The sequence below is a fragment of the Lagenorhynchus albirostris genome, chromosome 9 (genome assembly GCF_949774975.1).
Source record: "Lagenorhynchus albirostris chromosome 9, mLagAlb1.1, whole genome shotgun sequence".
Classification (NCBI taxonomy): Eukaryota; Metazoa; Chordata; class Mammalia; order Artiodactyla; family Delphinidae; genus Lagenorhynchus; species Lagenorhynchus albirostris.
In genome coordinates this window covers 81,848,372-81,874,772 of record NC_083103.1, presented here as the reverse complement: position 1 = coordinate 81,874,772, position 26,401 = coordinate 81,848,372, and the positions used below count along the sequence as shown (strand labels likewise).

At 35.9% G+C, this 26,401-nt stretch overlaps 1 protein-coding gene and 1 pseudogene across 1 annotated transcript in view; both read right to left on the bottom strand.

The window, feature by feature from the left end:
• Positions 1–26,401, bottom strand: part of GRIA4 (glutamate ionotropic receptor AMPA type subunit 4) — a 509,744-nt gene that overhangs the window by 388,047 nt on the left and 95,296 nt on the right. The gene's annotated exons all lie outside the window — the stretch shown is intronic.
• LOC132525920 (60 kDa heat shock protein, mitochondrial-like) lies at positions 8,895–10,085 on the bottom strand (annotated as a pseudogene).

Here is a 26,401-nt window from a genome sequence, read left to right as displayed (position 1 = left end):
AAGAAAAAAAGGGAGAAGACTCAAATCAATAGAATTAGAAATGAAAAAGGAGGAGTAAAAACTGACACTGCATAAATACAAAGGATCATGAGAGATTACTACAAGCAACTATATGCCAATAAATTGGACAACCTGGGAGAAATTGACAAATTCTTTGAAAAGCACAACCTTCTGAGACTAAACCAGGAAGAAATAAAAAATATCAACAGACCAATCACAAGCACTGAAATTGAGACTGTGAAAAAAAATCTTCCAACAAATAAAAGCCCAGGAACAGATGGCTTCACAGGTGAATTCTATCAAACATTTAGGAAGAGTAAACAGCTATCCTTTTCAAACTCTTCCAAAATATATCAGAGGGAGGAACACTCCCAAACTCATTCTATGAGGCCACCATCACCCTGATGCCAAAACCAGACAAAAAAGTCACAAAGAAAGAAAACTACAGGCCAATATCACTTAAGAACATAGAAACAAAAATCCTCAACAAATACTAGCAAACAGAATCCAACAGCACATTAAAAGGATCATACACCATGATCAAGTGGGATTTATCCCAGGAATGCAAGGATTCTTCAATATACACAAATCAAACAATGTGATAAATCATATTAACAAATTGAAGGAGAAAAACCATATGATCATCTCAGTAGATACAGAAAAAGCTTTTGACAGAATTCAACACCCATTTATGATAAAAACCCTCCAGAAAGTATGCATAGAGGGAACTTACCTCAACATTATACAGGCCATATATGACAAACCCACAGCCAACATGATTCTCAGTGGTGAAAAACAGGAACAGTTTCCTCTAAGATCAGGAACAAGACAAAGTTGTCCACTCTCAGCACTATTATTAAACATAGTTTTGGAAGTTTTAGCCACAGAAGTTAGAGGAGATAAAGAAATAAAAGGAATCCAAATCAGAAAAGAAGTAAAGCTGTCACTGTTTGTAGATGACATGGTACTATACATAGAAAATCCTAAAGATGCTACCAGAAAACCACTAGAGGTAATCAATGCATTTGGTAAAGTAGCAGGATACAAAATTAATGCACAGAAATATCTGGCATTCCTATACACTAATGATGAAAAATCTGAAATAGAAATTAAGGAGACACTCTCGTTTACCATTGCAACAAAAAGAATAAAATACATAAGAATAAACCTACCTAAGGAGACAAGAGACCTGTATGCAGAAAATTATAAGACACTGATGACAGAAATTAAAGTTGATACAAACAGATGGAGAGATATACCATGTTCTTGGATCAGAGGAATCAACATAGTGAAAATGACTATACTACCCAAGCAATCTACAGATTCAGTGCAATCCCTATCAAACTACCAATGGCATTTTTCATAGAACTAGAACATGAAATTTCACAATTTGTATGGAAACACAATAGACCCTGAATAGCCAAAGCAATCTTGAGAAAGAACAGAGCTGAAAGAATCATGCTCCTAGACTTCAGACTACACTACAAAACTACAGTAATCAAGACAGTATGGTAATGGCACAGAAACAGAACTATAGATTAATGGAACAGGATAGAAAGACAAGAGATAAACCCATGTAGGTATGGTCACCTTATCTTTGATAAAGAAGGCAAGAATATACAATGGAGGAAAGACAGCCTCTTTAATAATTGGTGCTGGGAAAACTGGACAGCTACATGTAAAAGAATGAAATTAGAACACTCCTTAACACCAAATACAAAAATAAAGTCAAAATCAATTAAAGACCTAAATATAAGGCTACACACTAAAAAATTCCTAGAGGAAAACATAGGCAGAACACTCTATGATATAAATCACAGCAAGATCTTTTTGACCCACCTCTTACACAAATGGAAATAAAAACAAAAATAAACAAATGGGACTAATGTAACTTAAAAGCTTTTGCACAGCAAAGGAAACCATACACAAGACGAACAGACAACCTCAGAATGGGAGAAAATATTTGCAAAGGAAGCAACTGACAAAGGATTAGCCTCCAAAATTTACAAGCAGCTCATGCAGCTCAATATCAAGAAAACAAACAACCCAATCCATAAATGGGCAGAAGAACTAAATAAACATTTCTCCAAAGAAGATATACAGATTGCCAACAAACACATGAAAGGATGCTGAACATCACTAATCATTAGAGAAATGCAAATCTAAACTGCAATGAGGTATCACCTCACACCAGCCAGAAAGGCCATCATCAAAAAATAAATGTTAGAGAGCATGTTGAGAAAAGGGAACCCTCTTGCACTGTTGGTGGGAATGTAAATTGATACAGCCACTAATGAGAACAGTATGGAGGTTCCTTAAAAAACTAAAAATAGAACTACCATACGACCCAGCAATCCCACTACTGGGCATATACACTGAGGAAACCATATTTCAAAAAGAGTCATGTACCACAATGTTCATTGCAGCTCTATTTACAATAGCCAGGACATGGAAGCAACCTAAGTGTCCATCGACAGGTGAATGGATAAATAAGATGTGGCACATGTATACAATGAACTATTACTCAGCCATAAAAAGAAACGAAATTGAGTTATTTGTAGTGCGGTGGATGGATCTAGAGACTATCATGCAGAGTGAAGTAAGTCAGAAAGAGAAAAACAAATACTACATGCTAACACATATACATGGAATTAAAAAAATGTTTCTGAAGAACCTAGGGGCAGGACAGGAATAAAGACGCAGACGTAGAGAATGGATTTGTGGACATGGGGAGGGTGAAGGGTAAGCTGGGATGAAGTGAAAGAGTGGCATGGACATATATACCCTGCCAAATGTAAAATAGATAGCTAGTGGGAAGCAGCCACATATCACAGGGAGATCAGCTCGGTGCTTTGTGACCACCTGGAGGGGTGGGATAGGGAGGGTGGGACGGAGTCACAAGAGGGAGGAGATATAGTGATATATGTATACGTATAGCTGATTCATGTTGTAATAGAGCAGAAACTAACACACCATTGTAAAGCAATTATACCCCAATAAAGATGTTAAAAAAATTATTAAAGTTAAGGTAGTTGAGAGTCCAGTGATAAATAAAACCTCTGAAAATCATTTGAAATGTATATATTATCAAATTGTACTGTAGAAGTAAGAAAATTATTTTACTTCTTTATGTAAATGGAAGTCTGTTCTTCCTTCTATGCTCTCAATGAAATCTACATTTAATCAGAGCTATAAAATGTGCTATAGTATAGGCTGGTGTCCTATCAATCTAGGATTTCTTATAGAACCAAAACCTTTGAGAATATAGCTAACATTTTTGCATATGGAAAAAGAAATAGTTGTAATGGATAAGAAATTTACAGAGAAATTATAAACATTGTCTAAGAAAAAATTATGCTTGTTACTACACCTAACTATTTGTATTTTAAATGTAAGTTATTATTTTTAATATTTGTGGCAGAGTCCACTAGCATCTATTCACTTCTTCCTGGCACTCAGTTACACTACATTTCTGGGTCTCGCTTGCAGTTACTGGTGGCTGAGCAAGTAAGTCTTTCCCAATGGAAATCAAGTAGAAATGATATGATGAGCCACTTTCAAGCTTGACACATTTCACCTCTTATGTGTACTTTGTACTTTTTCCTGCTAGCTGATGGCAGATGACAGGGATGGCTTTATAGGATGCCAACACCACAAAATGAAAGGATCCCAGGTCCCCAAACACCAAATAGAGGAAAGCCCTTCTCCCGTTAACTTGAAAACCCACTATTGAGTTACGACTTCTCTTGTCTTCATCTTGAAATGTTTGGGTCTTTTTGTTATAGCAACCTATCATATTCTAGCCAGAACAGAGCTATATTGAGGCCTTTATGCCTGTTTAATATCCAACTATATTCCATATTCTCAGACCTGGCTCAAATTCACTATCTTCTGTGCAGCCTTCCTATTACTTTTATCTTGACGTAAATCGTATCTTCCTGACCAGATTTCTTATACTAATCTATTGACTATTAATTAGAGCGAAACATCTGCCTGTTGGTTTCTTGGCCATCGAATCAGAATAAATTCCATATTCTTACTTCCAGTGGGGCCAAATCATGGATGGAAAGAAAGATTTCTCTAGTGTTAAATTCTAAAATATGTTTCAAACATGGAACTTCATATAGGGAAGACAGTGATATATAATAGAAAATGCGCTCAACAACATGCCTGCAACAAATGTAATGAATAGATGCAATAGTATTGTAAGTTATAGCATCTTTTGATTGTCATGGTTGGCAGCCCTGCAGGGTGCCAAAGTGAAACATAGTAAACAAGTAATTGATGTTTTCCCGCCTCAATCCAAAGATCAGTCTTATACTTATTTGACAACACATTGTTTAGTAATTCTCCATAAGATATAATATCTGTATGCCAGATTAAAAAAAAAAGAATTGAACAGCTATCAATTGTGATTGTCATCAAGTCTGACCTCGAAGACAGCAAGTTCTGAGTTGTTGGTTGATGGTGAATCCATTGCATTTGAGACCAGAAAAGCATATGCTTTGACTGCTATCATTTTGTGGACATTAGGAAACCTAATCTAGACTGTTTATTAATAGAAGGCTTTCAAAGACACCTGATGAAACAGTCAGAATATACACAAACATGCACACACACACACACAGATTTCTGGGTCTGTTCCAACTTGCTTAAGATCACAGAGTCATTCTGTGCAGTGCAACTGTATTACATTCTAAAGCAGATATTATCATTGCAGTTGAATAAATATCTGCATTGGCATGTCTAGTTTGAGCAACAGATTCCTGGTGAATCTGAATAAAATAATTATTTGGAAATACATCCATCAAGATGGGTTTACTAAATATGAACCAATTACATTTTGAAAGACAACTGATGTTATTTTATAATAGATTATACTAGTCTTAGGTCTAATAATATTTAGGTGCCAGGCTCAACTGTTGATTGAGGCCATTGTTAATTTGTGACATATCATTATTTTACTATGGGGACTTGTCCATCATTTATTATAGGGAAATGTCAACAAGGTTATGTAGAAGTGGTATCAGATCATTAAAATGTTAAGAAATTGAACACAGTCTAATTTTGTGACACATATTTTCCAGCACAATATCTTATATATAGAAGTTGCACCAATTACTTTGTCTCAATTATATGTTGATTTGGTTTCTCTTGTTTTTTAGAATTTAAAGTATTTCACAACTAATTTTTGTAACTCTTAGTTTAAAAATTACAAAAATAAGATTGAGATAATGAATTCCTAAAAAAGAAAAAAAATATTTAATTTTAGTTTATCAAATATAGCCTCTAAATAATGTTTCTGTAAATTTGAATTTGGAAGTTGAGATATAATTTCTACAATTCTCACATAAAAGAAGCTCAAAAATATTTTGTAAAACCTAAATCATGTAGACTTTGTCTAAAGGCCTTTCTAAGTTTAGTGGTTTCTGTATTATCATTATAACAAAGAAAATTAGCTTAGCATAGCTGTGCTCACTAAGTACCATACAAGTTCCAAAGCCTGCCACTGCACAAGTTAATTGTTTTACTGACAGCTGTACCTACTACTGGTCCTCTGGGTCAGTTGCTAATAATTGTTAAATTGTCCTTTTGTTACTTTAATGGTCACGAGCTACTTTAAATTTCCATTCTGGTTTCTGTTTGTGCATCTTTAAAATATTTTATGTTCTTAATTAGCATATATTAATTAATAATTCCTGAACTATTTTCCCTGAGTAATTTAACAACAAACCCAATTTTAAAAGCTTCTCATACAAGATAGAGAAACAGGTAGTTGAAAATTTACTGAAAGCTTGTGTTCCCACAGATCATTCAGGAAAGAAAAAACAGTTGCAGTTGATATTGGAATATATAATTCATGATGGTGTTTTTGTAAATTAAGCATGGGTTTAAGTTATTAAAGCATTAGAGAAAAATTAGAAATTTCCCATAATCCTATCATTTTAACAAATAATTTCATTTTATAAATTTCCTTTGAGTATGTGTCCATAGGTACACAATTAAATGTATTCAGAATGTTTTTCTGTACTATGTTGCAATAGTAACCTGTTACTTAGTAGAAGAGTTTTGCTTAGATTTCTAATGATAAACACTATTTTTATATCTCCATCATGAAATTAAACATCTCATCATATACAAAAAAATATTGAGCAATATTTACCTCTCTAAATTGTATTTAAATTTAATATATGGCTTCTGTTTATGAAATCATTTCTCCAGTGCCTTTTTTAAACACTGTTTTCATATTTTTTGAGCATTCACTAGTTATGAGGAATGGCCTGAGGTCAAATGTACTTTTAAATCTGGACTGCAATGATGTATTCATAGGTAATTCACTCAAAGCTTTTTCAGTGTTTAAAAAAACAAAACAACAACAACAAAACTACATGAAAAAGATTCACTAAGTATGGTAAAGGGTACAAGTGATGTGATTTTTAAATTATGCACAAAAATAGGATTGTTTGAAGTGTTGAAATAATCTTTTTATTGAGAAGCAAATATGAATTGACTTTGAAATCTTTATGTCTATGGGAGGAAGTTTGCATTTCCATTTCTATGATATTTTCTCATTCCAAATAAGATAAAAAAACTTAGTGAATTAAATGGTTGACATAGCATGAATAGGAATATGCCTATAGACCTTTACAGTTCCCTTTAGTTTATCTTCGTTATCTGAAGATTTTACTTTTTCTATCTAGATATTCTACATATAAATCTCTTGGACAGTTTAACATGAATTAGATACACCAGTTCTTTATTATAGGGGAAAAAAATCCACCAATACTTTCCAGTGTCCTAGTATGAGATGTTGGCCACAGAGATGAACCGACCAATATGTGTATTCATTTGGTGAGACTGGCTTTCTTGATAAGTGTAAATTGAAGCCATTTTTCTAATTATTCATAATAACAATTATTTACATATATAATGATTTATAACCTATAACATCCATGTATTTTAAAGCTGAATCTTCTCAAAAAATGCTGTCATAAAGGGTAAAGGAAAGAAACACTGACATTTATTTCCAGCCAATTATTTTCAGAATATTTTACATTTAATTCTCACAAGTTTTCAAAATAAGTGTTGTGGTATCCCCATTTTACGAGGGTGAAACAGCAGTTCAGAGAGGTTTTAAACTTGTCCAATAGTACAGCTTTAGTAAAGTGCTGAGCCAGAATAGAATTAAGCCTCAAGGACTATATAGTTCCAAATCCTTAAGGACTGATGCCTCATCTTAAAAAGATTATATCAACAAAATTGCCTATAATGTATGGAACATGCTTAATCAATATTCATTTCATGAAATAACCTCTCTTTCCTGTATCGCCATCCCTGTAATATCTTCTTAAAGTCGCTCTCATAGAAATAGTGTTCCGAGTTAAAGAAGTGTATTTTATTGATATTTTCAAAGAGTGGCTGCTATTTTATTCATTTTCAGTTTTTTTCCCCAAAGGGAATGTATAGATGAAATCCATATAAATCAAGTTCTATATAATGAGAAAAAGTTTGGACAGACTAAAACACAAGTATGCTGTAACACATGAAGGAATAATTTTTCTTCTCTTCATAATTTTATTTTTAGAATGTTGTTTTGAACTAAATTAGGTGAATAAATTTGAGTTACACAGGTCAGAGGTGTATTGTGTATACTTTGACAATAATCTGTCTGCTTTAGCAATGATTCACTATATTGATATTTATGATCTTCAAATAAATAAACTGATGTTTGCTTAATAATGTGGCTGATAAATGGAATACTGACTGCCATATCAGTAAACAAAGGATGTCACAGTCATCAGCGATTGCAGCCACTGCCAACGGTGAGTTGGTGAGCCCTGAGGAAACTCAGGATATGAAAATACAGGATAGTGGTCCCAGGTAGCTGAGATACATATCATGAGGAATGATTTCAGTGAGCCCAGACTCTTGCATCTTCCCATACATAGGAAAGTGCTAAATTACTTAACTTGAGATATCTAGTTTTCTTTAATTAACAGTAATCTTTTGACATCCAGACTACCTGCCCTTTGTTGCAAAACTTTTATAATATATAACCTGGTTTCCCTCCTTGCCTCCTTGAAGCAGTTCTCTCAGGGTTACTTGAGATGCTGCCTCCCAGGATTGAAGTCCTAAAAATTCCCACCAAATAGAACATAACTCTCAACTTTTAGGTCGTGAATATTTTTTAAGCCAGCAGTAGTATATATTTGTGTATGGTATACAATCAAAATATTGTTTCTGCAAATTACTAAGTGAATTATTTTTTCCTCTATCTCCTTCAAGTATGGTTATGCCATTCATTTGTAACATAGTTAGGTATTTTTGTAGTATTATTATTTTTTGTATTCCATTTTGGGCTCCCCCTACATCCTGGTTTTGTCATATATTTTTGTTTGAGGGTACATCCTATAAGACAGTGCTACACAGAAAAGTATACTTAAAGAAGTATCATCCCTTTTACATTCTTTCATTTCCATTCCTACCCACATTATATTGGTAACCAATCTCATTATTTTCTGATTTATTTTTCTGATATTTCTTTTGAAGAGATTAGTGGATAAATGTGTTTTATTCATTGCCCTTTTTTCTTACATAAAGGATCGCATACTATAGGTACTCTTTCACATATCCTTTTTTTCATGATTGTACAAATGATTTTTTATTTAAAAATACAAAATAAATGATCTATAAGCATGGACAATGAAAATCATTATATATTGTCAACTGAAACTAGTAATTGAGGATTATAGTGAGTTTCTTAAATATCAGACAGCCTTTTCTTCATTTTCTTCAATTGACTTCTCTGAAATTATTGGTGAGAAACATTGTCTCAAGCATCCTGTCATAGTTCATTAGTAATGGTGAAGCACTGTTCTAGGAATTAGAACTTATCACCCCCTATACCATCCATTCCACTGATTTCCAGGATCTTTCTCTTCTTTAACATCCAATAAAGAAGTTCTTACAAACTTAGTTGGATCAGTAATTCCCTTCTGTACCATATTCACAAAAGCTCCAAGCATAGCATCATAACCAACTTCTGAGGAATTTAGCATAATTTTCTCAATTATCAATAATCTTTCAACATCTACATTCTTAACAATGATAAGTACAAGAATTTTGAGTGTTCTTTTAATAATTTCTGTATCATTTTTAAAAATCTTCATTAGCTATAATTAGTGAGTCTAAGGCTGAAATGTAGCAAAGCAGAACACAACCCCCTCCCAGAACAATGCTTTGTTTAACAGCAACTCATGGAACATCAAGGGCATCTGTAAATATTTTTTCATTCACTGCAGCATAACTTGTTTAATTAACCTTCAGCACAGCTATTCTACTGAAAATTTTGCTAGAGTCCACTCAGTTTTTCCTTTTCACATTCTTTAATTATGATATCTGACTGCTCATTGATTTCTTGAATATGTTTTTCAATTTGAGACTGATAACTTTTTCCTTTTAAGAGCAGAACTTCATCTTTGGTCATAATGACCTCTCCAACTTTTCCTAAGTCATGAGTCTGAAAATCATCATCATCATGATTTAGGGTCAATCTCTCTTCTCTGAACACTGAACCACCACTAGCTATTGCCATGTTTTTAAACAGGTTTTTTTCTATTGTCACAAACACCTGGAGCTTTGACTGCTACAATCTGAAGACCAACTTTTAGCCTATTCAAAAGGAGTGTATTTAGAGCCTCTCTATCAACATCTTCAGCAATTAGTATCAAGGGCTACAATGAACATTGGCAATTTCAAGGGCCAGTATAATAGACTAGATACTTTCTTTTCAGTCAATAGAACACAGGCATCCTGAAATACACATTTCTGATCTTTTGATGTATACAAAATATGAAGAAATATAAACTTCAACTTAATAATTTATAATTTCTAGTTCATCATTCGGGGGTTTTCTATCCTTTAACATGTCTACACCATTTATTCCAATCTTTTTCATTGCATTGGAAATTATATTGCCAATTTCTTTGTTTGCAGAAATCTTAGCAATCAGCAATTTCTTAAAGGGTTGGTACAAGTTTAGACTGTGTCCTAAGTTCAGCAATTACAGCACCTATATCTAACATTACACCTCTTCTGATTTCCACCGGCTAAACACCTTTGCTAATCTTCTCTAAGCCATCTTTGGTAATAGAGTATATCAGTAGGGCAGCAGTGGTGGTGGGCCTATGGTCTTTTCATTTGTATCATTGGCAATATTTTTAACAAATATGCTTTTTCTGTCTCTGTGAATGGCTGCTTAAGTCTTTTTCTTATTTTGCCATTGGGTTTTTGATTCCTTTTTCTTCAGTTTTAAGAGTTCTTTATGTATTAGGGATATTGGCTCTTGTGTTACACATTGCAAATGTTTTCTCCCAGTTAATAAATTGTCTGTGATATTGCTTATGTTATTGTCTTAGCTTCTTTTTTTAAACTTTCACTTTCATGTAGTCAAATTTATCAATGTTTTCTTTCATTTCCTCTAGAGTTTGTGAAATAGAAAGTATTTTCTTATTGTGAGGAGAAAGAGAAATTCATACCAGTGTTCTTCTAGTTCTTGTTTTCATTTTTTATATTTGCATTCCTGATCAATTTGGAGTTTATTTTGGTATATGGTGTGTGATATTTATCAAATTTTATTTTTTTCCAAATGGCCACCCAGTTGTTCTACAACCATTAATTAAAAAGTCCACCTTTGCCTCATTGATGCCCCACAGATTACCTTGATCATATAATAAGCTTCCTTATGTATTTGAATCTACTTCTGGGTTTTCCATTCTGTTTCTCTGTTCTCTTTATCTATTCATGTGCCAGTACCACACTATTTTAATTGCAGCTACTTTGAAGTATATCTTTATAGCTTTCTATCTGGCAGGGCTAATATCCTTTCATAGATTTTCTTTTTCAGTGTTTTCCTGCCTCTTCTTGTATGTTTGTTTTTCCATATGAACTTTATTATTATTTTCTACACCATAAAAAAGGCTGCTAATATTTTGATTAAGATTGAGCTAATTTTATAAGTTAATTAAGGGAGAACTGACATCTTTATAATGTTGAATAGTCTCATACAGGAAGAGGGGATGTCTCTTTACTTGTTCAAGTATACTTTTACTTCTTTCAGGTATGTTTTAAAGTTTTCCTTATAGAGGTAGCACATATTTCTTTTTAAGCTTATTCCAAAATATTTAATCTTCTTTGCGGCAGTTGTTAAAGGGGTTTTCTCTACCCATTCATATCTTTCTTAGACTACTTAAGAAACTCCCAGCAATCATCCATATCTTCCTTCAATCCTTTCTCTACACCAGATTCAGGGTGATCTTTTAAAAATGTAAATTTGTTCATTTTCTTTCAAAGTCCTTCAGAAGCTTCTACATTAAGATGAAGACCAAGTTCTTAGCTAAGCTTAACAAGTCTTCCATCTTCTGGCCTATACAGCCACTTCTCTGTGGACTTTGACCACACTGGCCATTTTTCTTTCTGTGGGGCCTTTGCCACCTACTCCCTCAGCCTGAAATGTTCCTCTGCACTTAACCACTATTCACTCACCTAGTGTCCTCTTAGTCACTTTTCATTACTCAGATCAGTTACTATCTTGAGGATATCTTTCCTGATCCCTAAATTCAGCAAACATTTTGCAAGCTCTCATAGAACCTATAATTTTTATTAGCATTCCCTGCAATTGTAATTAAATAGTTAATTAGGTTATAAATTGATTAATAAAAACTTACGGGGAAAGAATTATTTCTTTGGTGGCTGCCAGAGAGTGTTGTGTATTATAGACACTCACTGAATGAAGAAAGTAAACGTGTCTTTTTAAACAAGTATTACATGTTAAGTTGTATTGAATAAGTATTTATTATATTTACAGACCTGGAGATATCTGTAAGCTTTTGAAATAAATTAGATAAAGATATATTTATAATTATAAAATATCAGTGAAGTTTTTGGTCCTCTTCTTTACTTTTTTGAGTATTTGTGCAAAATCAATTAAGTACTAGTAATTTTATTTTATTTTATTTCTTACAGAAAAGCATTGTCAGCACTTAAATGTACTATAACTAAAATATTAGATGAAGTATAATAGATTAATCCTATAAATATTCACAAGAAACTGCTCATTCTTTATACATCCCAGTAGGCTTTGGAATCTAATGCAGAAAAGGCAGAAGGTAATAGGTTTGATAATTTGGTAAATTAAAAATAAAGCCGTAGTCTTAATTTTCTTTTATGTTTGTAAGTGCATCAAAAAGTGAATTTATTTTTTCAGAAATGTAAAATATTTAAAAGGAATCTATCATTTTGTCTCCATTATGGAATAACTACTGTCTCTGCTTACCAATATTTATTTTTTGGTACATATAGGTTTAAAATAGTTCTAAGAAGAGTACACTTAAAAATGGTACTCTGGAAGAGTCATGCAGAGTTTGGGTCAAGAAGGCAGAATAGGAGGACCTGGGGTTCACTTATCCCCACAAGTATATCAAGAATGCAGCTACAAGTGGAACAATTCACACTGAGCACATGCTGAGCACTAGCAGAGGACCTCAGACACCTAAAAGGACAAGAAAAGATCCTCGCGTAACTGGGTAGGACAAAAGAGAGAAAAGAAAGAAAAAGAAAAGAGGAAACAGGATTAGCTCCTCCTCTTGCAGAGGAGCTGAAGGAGATGAGAGGTTAACATAACTGGAGAGGCCCCCTCACTGGCAGCTCCATCAGCTGAGATGGAGGGAAGCTTTGGGGGCTATCGGAGGAAATTGTAGCAGCGGGCCTGTGGCAGGTAGGACAGAGAGAGAATTTGACGGACAGTCTGTGCCACAGTTTTGGGCACCCCAGCCTGAGACAGGGGTCTGCCAGTGCTGGCGGGGGTTGGGTGCTGAAACATGGGGTTTGGAGAGCAGACCCAACTAGAGGACTGCTATTGGCTGCATGGAGACAGCCTGAGGGGATGGGAACGAGGGGCTCCACAGCCAGGAATGCTCTTGGAGGAAGCATGGACTGCAATGGAAGGCATCAGTGCTGAGTGGCACACGAAGGGCAGGGCCACCATTGAGGCCTCTCTCCTCACACATCAGCCCCTGCTCCATGGGTAATGAGAGGGACTCCCACCAAAGCAAGCACTCATGCACCAATCAGTCACCACCTTTTGCCCCCCCACCTAAGCAAGCAAGAGTGACCCAGTCAGTAGCTGCATGCCCCATCCCACTAAAATGGGCCATCCTGCTCCCAGTCCCTGCTTTCACCTCATCTCTCCTGGGTGGGGAGCAGATGTCAGAGGGTGACACACATGCAGAGGTGGGACCAAAACCAAAGCTGAACCCCAGGGGCTATGTGACTAAGGAAGAAGAGCTGAAATCTCTCACTGCACCTGCACATGCTGCAGATTAAACCACTGTGATCAGCTTGGTAAACCCAGCACCTGCAGAACATCTGAATGGACAATGGGGTGCTTCCACAACTGAGACTGGTCTAGCTTTAGCAACTGTAGACTTTGTGGGCACGTGTACATGAAAGTAGGGTCAGGTCAGAGTCTGATCTGCCCCTACAGTGCCCACAGTGTGTCCAGAGACCTAATAAGAGGTCTTGGAGAGCCTTCAAGGGAGGCAGGGGTTGGCTATGGCTCACTGTGGGGGCAAGGACACTGATAGCAGAGGACTCAGGGAAGTTTTTAACTTATTCATTTATTATTTTTATTTCTTACATTTTTTAATATATATTGTATTTCTTTATTTTTATATTATTTTTTGTTTTTGGGGGGTTTGGTTTGGGGAGGTTTTTTGGTTGTTGTTGTTTCTTTGCTTTTTTGTTTGGTTTTTTCTGTTTTTTGTTTTTGTTAGTTTTGTTTTTATTGTTTGTTTTGGTTTCTGTTTTTTTTGTTTCATTGTTTACTTTGTTTCTGTCTTGTTTTTTTGTTTTTATTGTTTGTCTTGGTTTTTGTTTGTCTGTTTGAATGTTTTGTTTTGGCTGTGCCACAAAGCTTGTGGTGTCTAGGTTCCCCTGCTGGGGGCTGAACCTGAGCTCCCAAGGGGGAGCACCGAGTCCTGGCCACTGGACTGCTAGGGAATTCCCGGCCTCAGGGAATATTAATTAGCATGAGCTCTCCTGGAGGTCCCCATCTTGGCACTATGACCCAGCTGCAACCAACTGCCTGCAAATTCCAGTGCTAGAACACCTCAGGCCAAACAACCAGAAACACAGGAACATAGCCCAACCCATCAGCAGAAAAGCTGGCTAAAGTCATGCTAAGCTCACAGACACACCAAAACACACCACTTGACATGGCCCTGATCACCAGAGGGACAAGACTCAGCTCCACCCACCAGAAGGCAGACCCCAGTCCCTCCCACCAGGAGGCCTACACAATCCCTGGGACCAAGCTCACCCACCAGGGGCAGACACCAGAAGCAAAAGGAACTACAACCCTGCAGCCTGTGGAAAGGACACCACAAACACAGCAGAAAAAAGTAAGACAACAAAGAAATATGCTGCAGAAGAAGGAGCAAGGTAAAAACCTGTAAGACCAAGAAAATGAAGAGGAGACAGGCAATCTACCTGAAAAAGAATTCAGAGCAATGATAGTAAAGATGATCCAACATCTCTGAAAAAAAATGGAGGCAGGGATCCAGAAGATACAAGAAATGTTTAACAAGGACCTAGAAGAACTAAAGAACAAACAGTGATAAACAATACAATAACTGAAATGAAAATACACTGGAAGGAATCAATAGCAGAATAACTGAGGCAGAAGAAAGGCTAAGTAAGCTGGAAGATAGAATGGTGGAAATCACTGCCATGGAATAGAATAAAGAAAAAAGAATGAAAAGAAATGAGGACAATCTCAGAGACCTCTGGGACAAGAAAAACACACCAACATTAGAATTACAGGGGTCCCAGAGGAAGAAGAGAAAGAGAAAGAGACTGAGAGAATATTTGAAGGAATTATATTAGGAAACTTCCCTAACATGGGAAAGGAAATAGTTATCTACATCCAGGAAGTGCAGAGAGTCCCATACAGGATAAACCCAACAAGGAACATGCTGAGACACAAATTAATCAAACTAACAAAAATTAAATACAAAGAAAAATATTAAAAGCAGCAAGGGAAAAGCAACAAATAAGATACAAGGGAATCCCCATAAAGTTATCAGCTGTTTTTAAAGAAGAAACTCTACAGGCCAGAAGGAGTGGCAGGATATATTGAAAAGGAAAAACCTACAACCAAGAATAATTTACGCAGCAAAGCTCTCATTCAGATTTGATAGAGAAATCACAAGCTTCAGAGACAAGCAAAAGCTAAGAGAATTCAGCACCACCAAACCAGCTTTAAAACAAGTGCTAAAGGAACTTCCTTAGGTGAGAAACACAGGAGAAGAGAACAAAAGAGGAAGGGAAGAAAAAAGATCTACAGAAACAAACCCAAAACAATTAAGAAAATGTCAAGAGGAACATACATATTGATGACTATCTTAAATGTAAATGGTTTAAATGCTCCAACCAAGACACAGACTGGCTGAAGGGATACAAAAACAAGACCCATATATATGCTATCTACTAGAGACCCACTTCTGACCTAGGGACACGTACAGACTGAAAGTGAGGGGATGGAAATAGATACTCCATGCAATACTCATCAGATAAAATAGTCTTTAAAATAAAGACTGTTACAAGAGACAAGGAAGGACACTACATAATGATCAAGGGATCAATCCAAGAAGAAAATATAACAATTGTAAATATATATGCATTCCACATAGTGAGCACCTCAATACAAAGGCAAATTCTAACAGTTATAAAAGGGGAAATCAACAGTAACAGAAAAATAGTGGGGAACTTTAACACCTCACTTACACCAATGGACAGATCATCCAGACAGAAAATTAATAAGGAAACAGAAACCTTAAATGACACATTAGACCAAATAGACTTAATTGATATTTATAAGACATTCCATCCGAAAGCAACACAATACAACTTTCTTCTCAAGTGCACATGGAATATCCTCCAGGATAATCACATCTTGGATCACAAATCAAGCCTGGGTAAATTTAAGAAAATGGAAATCATATCAAGCATCTTTTCTGACCACAACACTATGAGATTATAAATCTATTACAGGAAAAAAAAGAGTTAAAAGCACAAACACATGGAGGCTAAAAAATATGTTACTAAATAATCAATTGATCACTTAAGAAATCAAAGAGGAAATAAAAAAAAATACCTAGAGACAAATGGTAACAAAACCCCAGTGATCCAAAACCTATGTGACACAGTAAAAGCAGTTCTAAGAGGGAAGCTTATAAGAATACAATCTTACCTCAAAGAAAAGAAAAATCTCTAATAAACAACCTATCATTACACCTAAAAGCAACTAGAGAAAGAAGAAAAAACAAAACACAAAGTTAGTAGAAGGAAAGAAATCATAAAGATCAGAGCAGAAATAAAGGAAATAGAGAAGAAAAAAACAATAGCAAATATCAATAAAACTAAAAGCTGGTTCTTTTAGAAGATAAACCAAACTAATAAAACTTTACTAAGACTCATCAAGGAAAAAAAGGAAGAGGACTCAAATCAAAGATTAGAAGTGAAAAAGCAGGAGTTATAACTGGCACCACAGATGTACAAGGATTATAAGACATTACTACAAGCAACCATATGCCAAAATAATGGACAACCTAGAAGAAATGGACAAATTCTGAGAAAGGTAAAACCTTCCAAGATTGAACCAGGAAGAAATAGAATATATGAACACAATCACTGTAAATACAATAATTTCACAATTACTGAAATTGAAACTGTGATTAAAAATCTTTCAACAAACAAAAGTCCAGGACCAGATGGCTTCACAGGCAAATTCTATCAAACATTTAGAGAAGAGTTAACACCTATCCTCCTGAAACTCTTCCAAAAAAATTGCAGTGGAAGGAACACTCCCAAGATCATTCTACAAGGCCACCATCACCCTGATCCCAAAACCAGACAAAGATATCACAATAAAGAAAATCACAGGCCAATACCACCAATGAACATAGATGCAAAAATCCTCAACAAAATACTAGCAAACTGATTCCAACAACACATTAAAAGGATCATACAACATGATCAAGTGGGATTTATCCCAGGGATAACAGAATTCTTCAGTATTGGCAAATCAATCAGTGTGATACACTACATCGACAAATTGAAGAATGAAAACCGTATGATTATCTTAATAGATGCAGAAAAAGCTTTTGACAAATTCAACATTTATGGTAAAAACTCTCCATAGAGAAGGCATAGAGGGAATCTTCCTTAACATAATAAAGGCCATATATGGCAAACCCACAGCAAACATCATTCTCAATGGTGAAAAACTGCAAGCATTTCCTCTACAGCAGGAACAAGACAAGGAGGTCCACTCTCACCACTGTTATTCAGCATAGTATTGGAAGTCCTAGCCATGGTAATCAGAGAAGAAAAAAACATAAAATGAATCCAAATTGAAAAAGAAGATGTAAAGCTGTCACTGTTTGCAGATGACATATACATAGCAAAACCTAAAGATGCCACTACTAGAGCTAATCAATGAATTTGGAAAAGTTGCAGTACACAAAATTAATACACAGAAATCTTTTGTATTCCTATACACTAACAATGAAAGATCAGAAAGAGGAATCAAGGAAACAATCCCATTTACTGTCCCAACAAAAAGAATAAAATACCTAGGCATAAACCTACCTAAGGAGGCAAAAGACCTGTATTCAGAAAACTGTAAGATACTGATGAAAGAAATAAAAGATGACACAAACAGATAGAGAAATATACCACGTTCTTGGATTGGAAGAATCAATATTGTAAATGATTATACTACCTAAAGTGGTCTACGGATTCAATGCAATCCCTATCAAATTACCTATGGCATTTTTCACAGAATTAGAACAAAAAAATTTTACAATTTGTATGGAAACACAAAAGTCCATGAATAGCCAAAACAATATTGATAAAGAAAAACACAGCTGGAGGAATCAGCTTCAGACTATACTACAAAGCTACAGTAATCAAGACAATATGGTACTGGCACAAAAACAGAAATATAGATCAATGGAAAAGGAAAGTCCAGAGATAAACCCACGCACATATGGTCACCTAATCTATGACAAAGGAGGCAAGAATATACAATGAAGAAAAAATAGTCTCTCTGATAAGTGGTGCTGGGAAAACTGGACAGTTACATATAAAAGAGTGAAATTAGAATACTCCCTAACACCATAAAGAAAAATAAACTCAAAATGGATTAAAGACCTAAATGTAAGACTGGATACTATAAAAATTTAAGAGGAAAACATTCACAGAACACTCTCTGACATAAATCACAACAAGATCTTTTTATGATCCACCTCCTAGAGTAATGAAAATAAAAACAAAAATAAACAAATGGGACCTAATTAAACTTGAAAGCTTTTGCACAGCAAAGGAAACCATAAACAAAATGAAAAGACAACCCTCAGAATGGGAGAAAATATTTGCAAACAAAGCGACCAACAAGGGATTGATCTCCAAAATATACAAATAGCTTATGCATCTCAATATCAAAAAAACAAACAAGCAAGTCAAAAAATAGGCAGATAATCTAAATAGACTTTTCTCTGAAGAAGACATACAGATGGTTAAAAGTACATGAAAAGATGCTCAACGTCACTAATTATTAGAGAAATGCAAATCAAAACCACAATTAGGTATCACCTCACCCCCTTCAGAATGGCCATCATCAAAAAATCTACTAACAATCAGTGGTGGAGAGGGTGTGCAGAAAAGGGAACCCTCCTACACTGTTGCTGGGAATGTAAACTAGTACAGCTACTGTGGAGAACATTATGGAGTTCCTTAAAGATCTAAAAATAGAGCTACCGTATGATCCAGCAATCCCACTCCTGGGCATATATCCAAATAAAACTATAATTCGAAAAGATACATGCACCCCAATGTTCACTGAAGAACTATTTACAATAGCCAGGACATGGACACAAACTAAATGTCCATCAACAGAGGAATGGATAAAGAAAATGTGGTATTACTCAGCCATAAAACAAAACAAAATTGAGTTATTTGTAGTGAGGTGGATGGACCTAGAGTCTGTCATACAGAGTGCAGTAAATTAGAAAGAGAAAAACAAACACCGTATGCTAATCCCAAATATATATGGAATCTAAAAAAAAATGGTCATGAAGAACCTTTGGGTAAGACGGGAATAAAGCCACAGACCTACTAAAGAATGGACGTGAGGATATGGGGAGGGTGAAGGGTAAGCTGGGACAAAGTGAGAGAGTGGCATGGACATATAAACACTACCAAATGTAAAATAGATAGCTAGTGGGAAGCATCCGCATAGCACAGGGAGATCAGCTCGGTGCTTTGTGACCACCTATAGGGGTGGGATAGGGGGTGTGGGTGGGAGGGAGGGAGACGCAAGGGGGAAGAGATATGGGGATATATGTATATGTATAACTGATTCACTTTGTTATAAAGCAGAAACCTACACACCATTGTAAAGCAATTATACTCCAGTAAAGATGTTAAAAAAGAAAAAAAGAAAATGTGGTAATATATACAATGGAATATTACTCATCCATAAAAAAGAACAAAATAATGTCATTTGCAGCAATATGGATGGACCTAGAGATTGTTATTCTGAGTGAAGTAAGTCATTCAGAGAAAGCCAAATATCATATGATATTGCTTATATGTGGAATCTGAGAAAAAGGGTACAAATGAAATTATCTACGAAACAGAAATAGAGTTACAGATGTAGACAACACAATATGGTTACCAGGTGATAAGGGGGGGGTGGGGGGAGGGATAAATTGGAATATTGGGATTGATATATACACATAACTGTATATAAAATAGATAACTAATAAGGAACTACTGCATAGCACAGGGAACTCTACTCAACACTCTGTAATGGCCTATATGGGAAAAGAATCTAAAAAAAAAAGAATGGATATGTATATGTATTACAGATTCACTTTGCTGTACACCTGAAACTAACACAACATTATGAATCAACTATACTCCAAAAAAAATTCTATTTCGTCCTTTCACTTAATGTTATTTCACAAATACTTCTCAGTACTGCTTTATATTTTTGAAACCTATCATTTTTAAATTGTCTTTATTATTTATTTATTTTATTTTTATTTTTCTCTGAATCGGGTCTTAGCTGCGGCACGCGGGATCTTCTTTGACGCATGTGGGATCTTTCGTTGTGGCACGTGGGCTCTTCGTTGTAGTGCACAGGCTTCTCTCTAGTTGTGGTGCATGGGCTCAAGGGTGCGTGGGCTCTATAGTTGTGGCATGCAGGCTCCAGAGCACATGGCCTTTGTAGTTTGTGGCACACAGGCTCTAGTTGAGGCACACGGGCTCAGTAGTTGTGGCACGCAGGCTTAGTTGCCCTGCGGCGTGAGGGATCTTAGCTCCTGACCAGGGATCAAACCTGCAACTCCTGCATTGTAAGGCAGATCCTTTACAACTGGACTTCCAGGGAAGTCCCTGAAACATATCATTTTAATGGAGATATAAGTTTCATTACAATGACATCTCCAATCTCTTTAACAATTTATCAATTTTTGAGGTTTTTTTTTTTTTTTAGGAATTACTGCAACTACATAGCCCTGCCTACTCAGCTCCCTGTGCAAACATGTTGTAATGTCTTTGTACAGAACTTTTTAATTACTTAAGTTTTGAATTATTTCTTTGGAATAAATTATAAGAAATGGCATTATGAATCAGAAGGTTGAATAAAATCATTTCGTTTTAATATTAAATTCTTCTCCAAGAGAACAATAACAAATTACTATTTAATTGATATTTATTCATAAGTCTCTCTGTTCTATTGCATCTTCACATGTGTAATTTGATTGTCCTTATTTTAAATACATGATTAGATGTGGATAAGAATCCCTGCCAACACCGGGCAAGTCATTTATCCTATCTGTTCTTCAGTTTCCTTAACTTTAAATGGCGATAATATCACATATCTTATAGGACTAAATGCATTAATATATGCAAAAAGTTTAGAACAATGGCTGGCATACCTCAAACACTATGTATGAGTGATATCAGCATCATGGTGACGTGAGATGTTTCTACTTTTTGTCCCCTTTTCAACCAAGAATTAGACACCCTTCCATGAACAAAAGCACATTTTCTGGGAGTTGTGGGATCCAACATTACATGACAAGGAACCTAGGAGAAGTCTTGCCCATTTGTGCATCCAAACCAGGCAGACAGACTGTTCAGGCTGTGGAACTGGCAAAGTAGCCAACCTGTCTCAACCCCTGTTGCCAAGGTCAGGAAAAGAACCTGGAGAGTGCTGACCTGGTAAGATACCCACAAATGAGAGAGAAACTGTAGAAGTCCAGCCTCTTAAGGGGAAATTCTAGCACACCGTTGGAGAAAAAAATGTATATGAGTTATAGAATGCAGTGAAGATGGTAAGAATTTTAACAGTGCTGTCACCACTCCCACCCCCTCATCCCATGCAACACCACATGGGGATGACCTATCAAGCAGTGGCCTCCTTTCTTGCAAAGGAAAAGGACAGCAGTAAACCCATTTCTCTCCAGCAGCACCCAGAGTACTGAGGCAAGATCTCCATGACTGGGAAGAGGGAGCTGATCAAGAAAAAGGAAGATAACGATATCAAAGGGATTAAAGGGATGCAGTTCCTGCAGACTGCACTGCAGACTTCATCAGGAAGCCCACCTGTGAGTTTTTGGGAGTACCTTACCTGAGTATCTCCCTACTAGGTCTGTAGGCACCCCCAATGCCACAAGTGGTAAACACACACCACCCACCACACTGAGGCAGCTTCTTGTGCATGTTCCAAAGTGCAGAGGGAAGATTGAGCTACAGCAGACAGGAAATACACTCAGAAAACAGACCAGGGTCTGTGGGCAAGGGAGAAACCACAAATTTCAGCTATGGTGCCACCTTTTGAAAAACAAAACAAAGGCTTCCAGTAGCAGTCTGGTGAGTTGTAAGAACCAGATAAGACATCAAAGCTTAAGAATTCTGCCACAAGAGGGAGCAAGAAGAGTAGAATGTACCTATACAAAGGCAGAGAAAAACGCAGATTTTTTTTTTCTTGGGGTCTCATATTGGAAAAGATACAGCAGCAATGAATAGAATAACCTAGCTGAAGGAAACTAGCAAAGATTTAAGGTGTCTGCTATGTCAAATATGAAAGCAGCAATGTAAAACTACAAAGAACATCAAAAAAATCAAGGGAATGGGGACTTCCCTGGTGGCACAGTGGTTGAGAGTCCGCCTCCCGATGCAGGGGACACGGGTTCATGCCCTGGTCTGGGAGGATTCCACGTGCCACGGAGCGGCTGGGCCCGTGAGCCGTGACCGCTGAGCCTGCGCGTCTGGAGTTTGTGCTCTGCGACGGGAGAGGCCACAGCAGTGAGAGGCCCGTGTACCAAAAAAAAAAAAAAAATCAAGGGAATGTTATTATCAAAAGATAAAAATAATTCTCCAATACTGAGCTCAAGGTCATGGAGGTTCATGATCTAATACATAAATAACTAAAAATAGCTGTTTTTAAAGAAACTCAACAAGCTACAAGAAAACTCAGAAAGACATTTCAATGAAATCATGAAAAAAATACATGATCAAATTGAGATATTTATGAAAAGAACTAAACAGAAATTCTGAAGCTTAAAAAATCAATGAATGAAGTAAAATATACAATAAAGAGCATCTGCAGTAGAGCAGGACAAATGAAGACGTAATAAATGAGTTAGAGGACATAGATGTTGAAATAACTCACTTAGAAGAGAAAAAAGAATGAAAAAGAACACAGAAAGTCTATGTGATCTATGGGATTCCATAAAAAGCACAAAGAATAATCAGAGTCCAGAAGGAGAAGAGAGGGCAAAGGGGATAGAAAGTTTATTTAAAGAAATAATAGCTGAGAACTTCCCAAACCTGGGAGAGAATTGGACATCCAAGTTCATGAAGCTGATAGCTCACCCTATTATTTCAATGCAAAAAGACCTTCTCCAAGACACATTGTAAGGAAACTGTCAAAAATCAAAGATAAAGAAAAATTCTAAAAGCAGCCGGGGATTGATTGTAACCTACAAAGAAACCTCCATTAGGCTATCAGTATAAATGTATAAATGTATCAGTACCATGTATAAAATCAACATACAGAAATCAGTTGCACTAACAACCATACACAAACAACAAAACAGCTGAAAAGTAAATAAAGAAAACTATCACATTCATAGTAGCATCAAAAACAATAAAATAGGAATAAATTTGACTAAGGATGTATAAGATTTGTACAATGAAAACTACAAGACTTTGATGAAAGAAACTGAAGAAGACACACATAAATGGAAAGATGGCTGGGTTCATGGATCTGAAGAATTAATATTATTAAAATGTACATACTACCCAAAGCCATCTATAGATTCAATGCAATCCCTGTCAAAATTCCAGTGACATTTTTCACAGAAATAGAAAAAGAACTGTCCTAAAATTTGTATGTATTCACAAAAGACTCCAAATAGCCAAAGCAATCTTGAAAAAGAAAAACAAAGCTGGAGACATCACATTTTCTGATTTCATACTGTATTACACACCTATAGTAATAAATTAGAACAGTATGGTACTGCCATAAAAATAGACACATAGACCAATGGAATAGAATCAAGAGCACAGAAACAAACTCCCACATTTTCAGTCAACTAATATTTGACAAGGGAGCCAAGAACACTCAATGAGGAAAGAATAGTCTCCAACAAATGGTGTAAAAACTTGATAACCACATGAAGAAGAAATTGGACCCCTCTCTTACCTCACTCTGAAAAATTTACTCAAAGTGGATTAAAGACTTAAACATAAGACCTAATATGATAAAACTCCTAGAAGAAAACATAGGGAACAGTTCCTTGACATTGGTCTTGGCAAAGATTTTTTAGATGAGACACTGGAAGCACAAAACCAAAAATCAACAAGTGGGACTACATCAAACTAAAAAGATTCTGCACAGCAAAAGAAACAATTAACAAAATGAAAAAGAAACCTGTGGAATGGGAGAAAATATTTGCAAACCATATTGGATTAGGGTTAACATCCAAAAATATATAATGAACTCATATAATTTGATGAAAAAATCTGTTTAAAAAATGAGCAGAGGAACTCGACATTCTCCAAAAAAGACATCCAAATAGCCAACATGTACATAAGAAGATACTTGACATCACTAGTCATCAGGTGAATACAAATAAAAAATCAATGAGGTATCACTGCACATCTGTTAAAATGGCTATCATCAAGTAGACAAGAGATAACAAGTGTTGGTGAGGATGTGGAGATATTTACTATTGGTGGGAATGTAACTTGTATAGCCACTATGGAAAGCAGTATGAAGGTTCCTCAAGAAATTAAAAATAGAACTACCATTTGATCCAGCAATTCAACTTCTGGATATACAGGCAAACCTTGGAGATATTTCTGGTTCGGTTCCAGACCCCTGCAATAAAGTGAATATCACAACAAAGAAAGTCATGCAAATTTTTTGGTTTCTGAGTGCAGATAAAAGTTATCTTTACACTATACTGTAGTTTATTAAGTGAGCAACAGCATTATATCTAAAAAACAATGCACATACCTCAATGTAAAATGGTTTAATGCTAAGAAGTGCTAACCATCACCTGAGCCTCCAGCGAGTGCTAATGTTTTTGCTGGTGGAGGATCTTGCCTTGATGTTGATGGCTGCTAACTGATCAGTGGTGGTTGCTGAAGGTTGGGGTGGCTGTGGTACTTCCTTAAAATAAAACAACACTGAAGTTTGCTGTATCAATTGACTATTCCTTTCACAAACAATTTCTCTGTAGCATGCAATGCTGTTTGTTAGCATTTTACCCACAATAGAACTTTCAAAATTAGAGTCAATCCTCTCAAATCCTCCTGCTATTTCATCAGCTAAGTTTATGTAATATTCTAAACCCTTTGTTATCATTTCAACAATCTTCACAGTGTCTTCACCAAAAGTAGATTCCATCTCAATAAATCACTTTCTTTGCTCATCCATAAAAAGCAACTCTTCATCTGTTAAAGTTTTATCATGAGATTGCAGCAATTCTTTCTGTCACGTCTTCAGGCTCCACTTCTAATTCTAGCTGTCTTGCTATTTCCACCACATATGCAGTTACTTCCTCCACTGAAGTCTTGAATCCCTCAAAGCCATCCATGAGGGTTAGAATCAACTTCTTCCAAACTCCTATATATGTTAATATTTTGACCTCTTCCCATGAATATTAATGTTCTTAATGGCATCTAAAATGGTGAATCCTTTCCTTTACTTTGCCCAGATCCATAAGAGGAATCACTATCGATAATAATACTTGAAAGGCAAAATTACGCCTTGATCCATGGGCTGCAGAACAGATGCTATGTTAGCAGGCATGAAAACAACATGAATCTCACTGTACCTCTCCATCAGAGCTTTTGGGTGGCAAGATGCATTGTCAATGAGCAGTAATATTTTGAAAGGAATTATTTTCCTGGGCAGTAGGTCTCAAGAGTGGGCTTAAACTATTCAGTAAACCATGCTGTAAACTGATGTGCTGTCATCCAGGCTCTGTTGTTCCATTTATAGAGCATAGGCAGAGTAGATTCAGCATAATTCTTAAGGGGCCTAGGATTTTGGAAATGATAAATGAGCACTGGCTTCAACTTAAAGTTGAAGTTAGCCTCTAACAAGAGAATCAGTCTGTCCTTTAAAGCTTTAAAGGCTTCTCTAGCTTTGAAAGTCTTAGAAGCCATCTCCTTCCAATATAAGGCTGTTTCATCTACATTGAAAATTTGTTGTTTAGTGTGGCTATCTTTATTAGTTATTTTAGCTAGATTTTCTGGATAACTTGTGGCAGCTTCCACATTAGAACTTGCTGCTTCACCTTGTACTTTTATGTTATGGAGATGGCTTATCTCCTTAAACCTCAAGAACCAACCTCTGCTAAGCTTCAAATTTTTCTTCTGTAGCTTCCTCATCTCTCTCAGTCTTCATAGGATTGAAGAGAGTTAGGACCTTTTTCTGGATTAGGCTTTGGCTCAAGGGAATATTGTGGCTGGTTTGATCGTCTATACACACCAGTAAAACTTTCTCTGTATTAAACATAAGGCTGTTTTGTTTTCTTACCATTTCTGTGTTCACTGGAGTAGCACTTTTAATTTCCTTCAAGAACTTTTTCTTTGCATTCATGGCTTGGCTACCTGTTTGGTGCAAGGGGCCTAGCTTTCTGCCTATTTAGACTTTCAACATGCCTTCTTCACTAAGCTTAATCATTTTTAGCCTTTTATTTAAAGTGAGAGGCATGTGACTCTTCCTTTCACTTGAACACTTAGAGGCCATTGT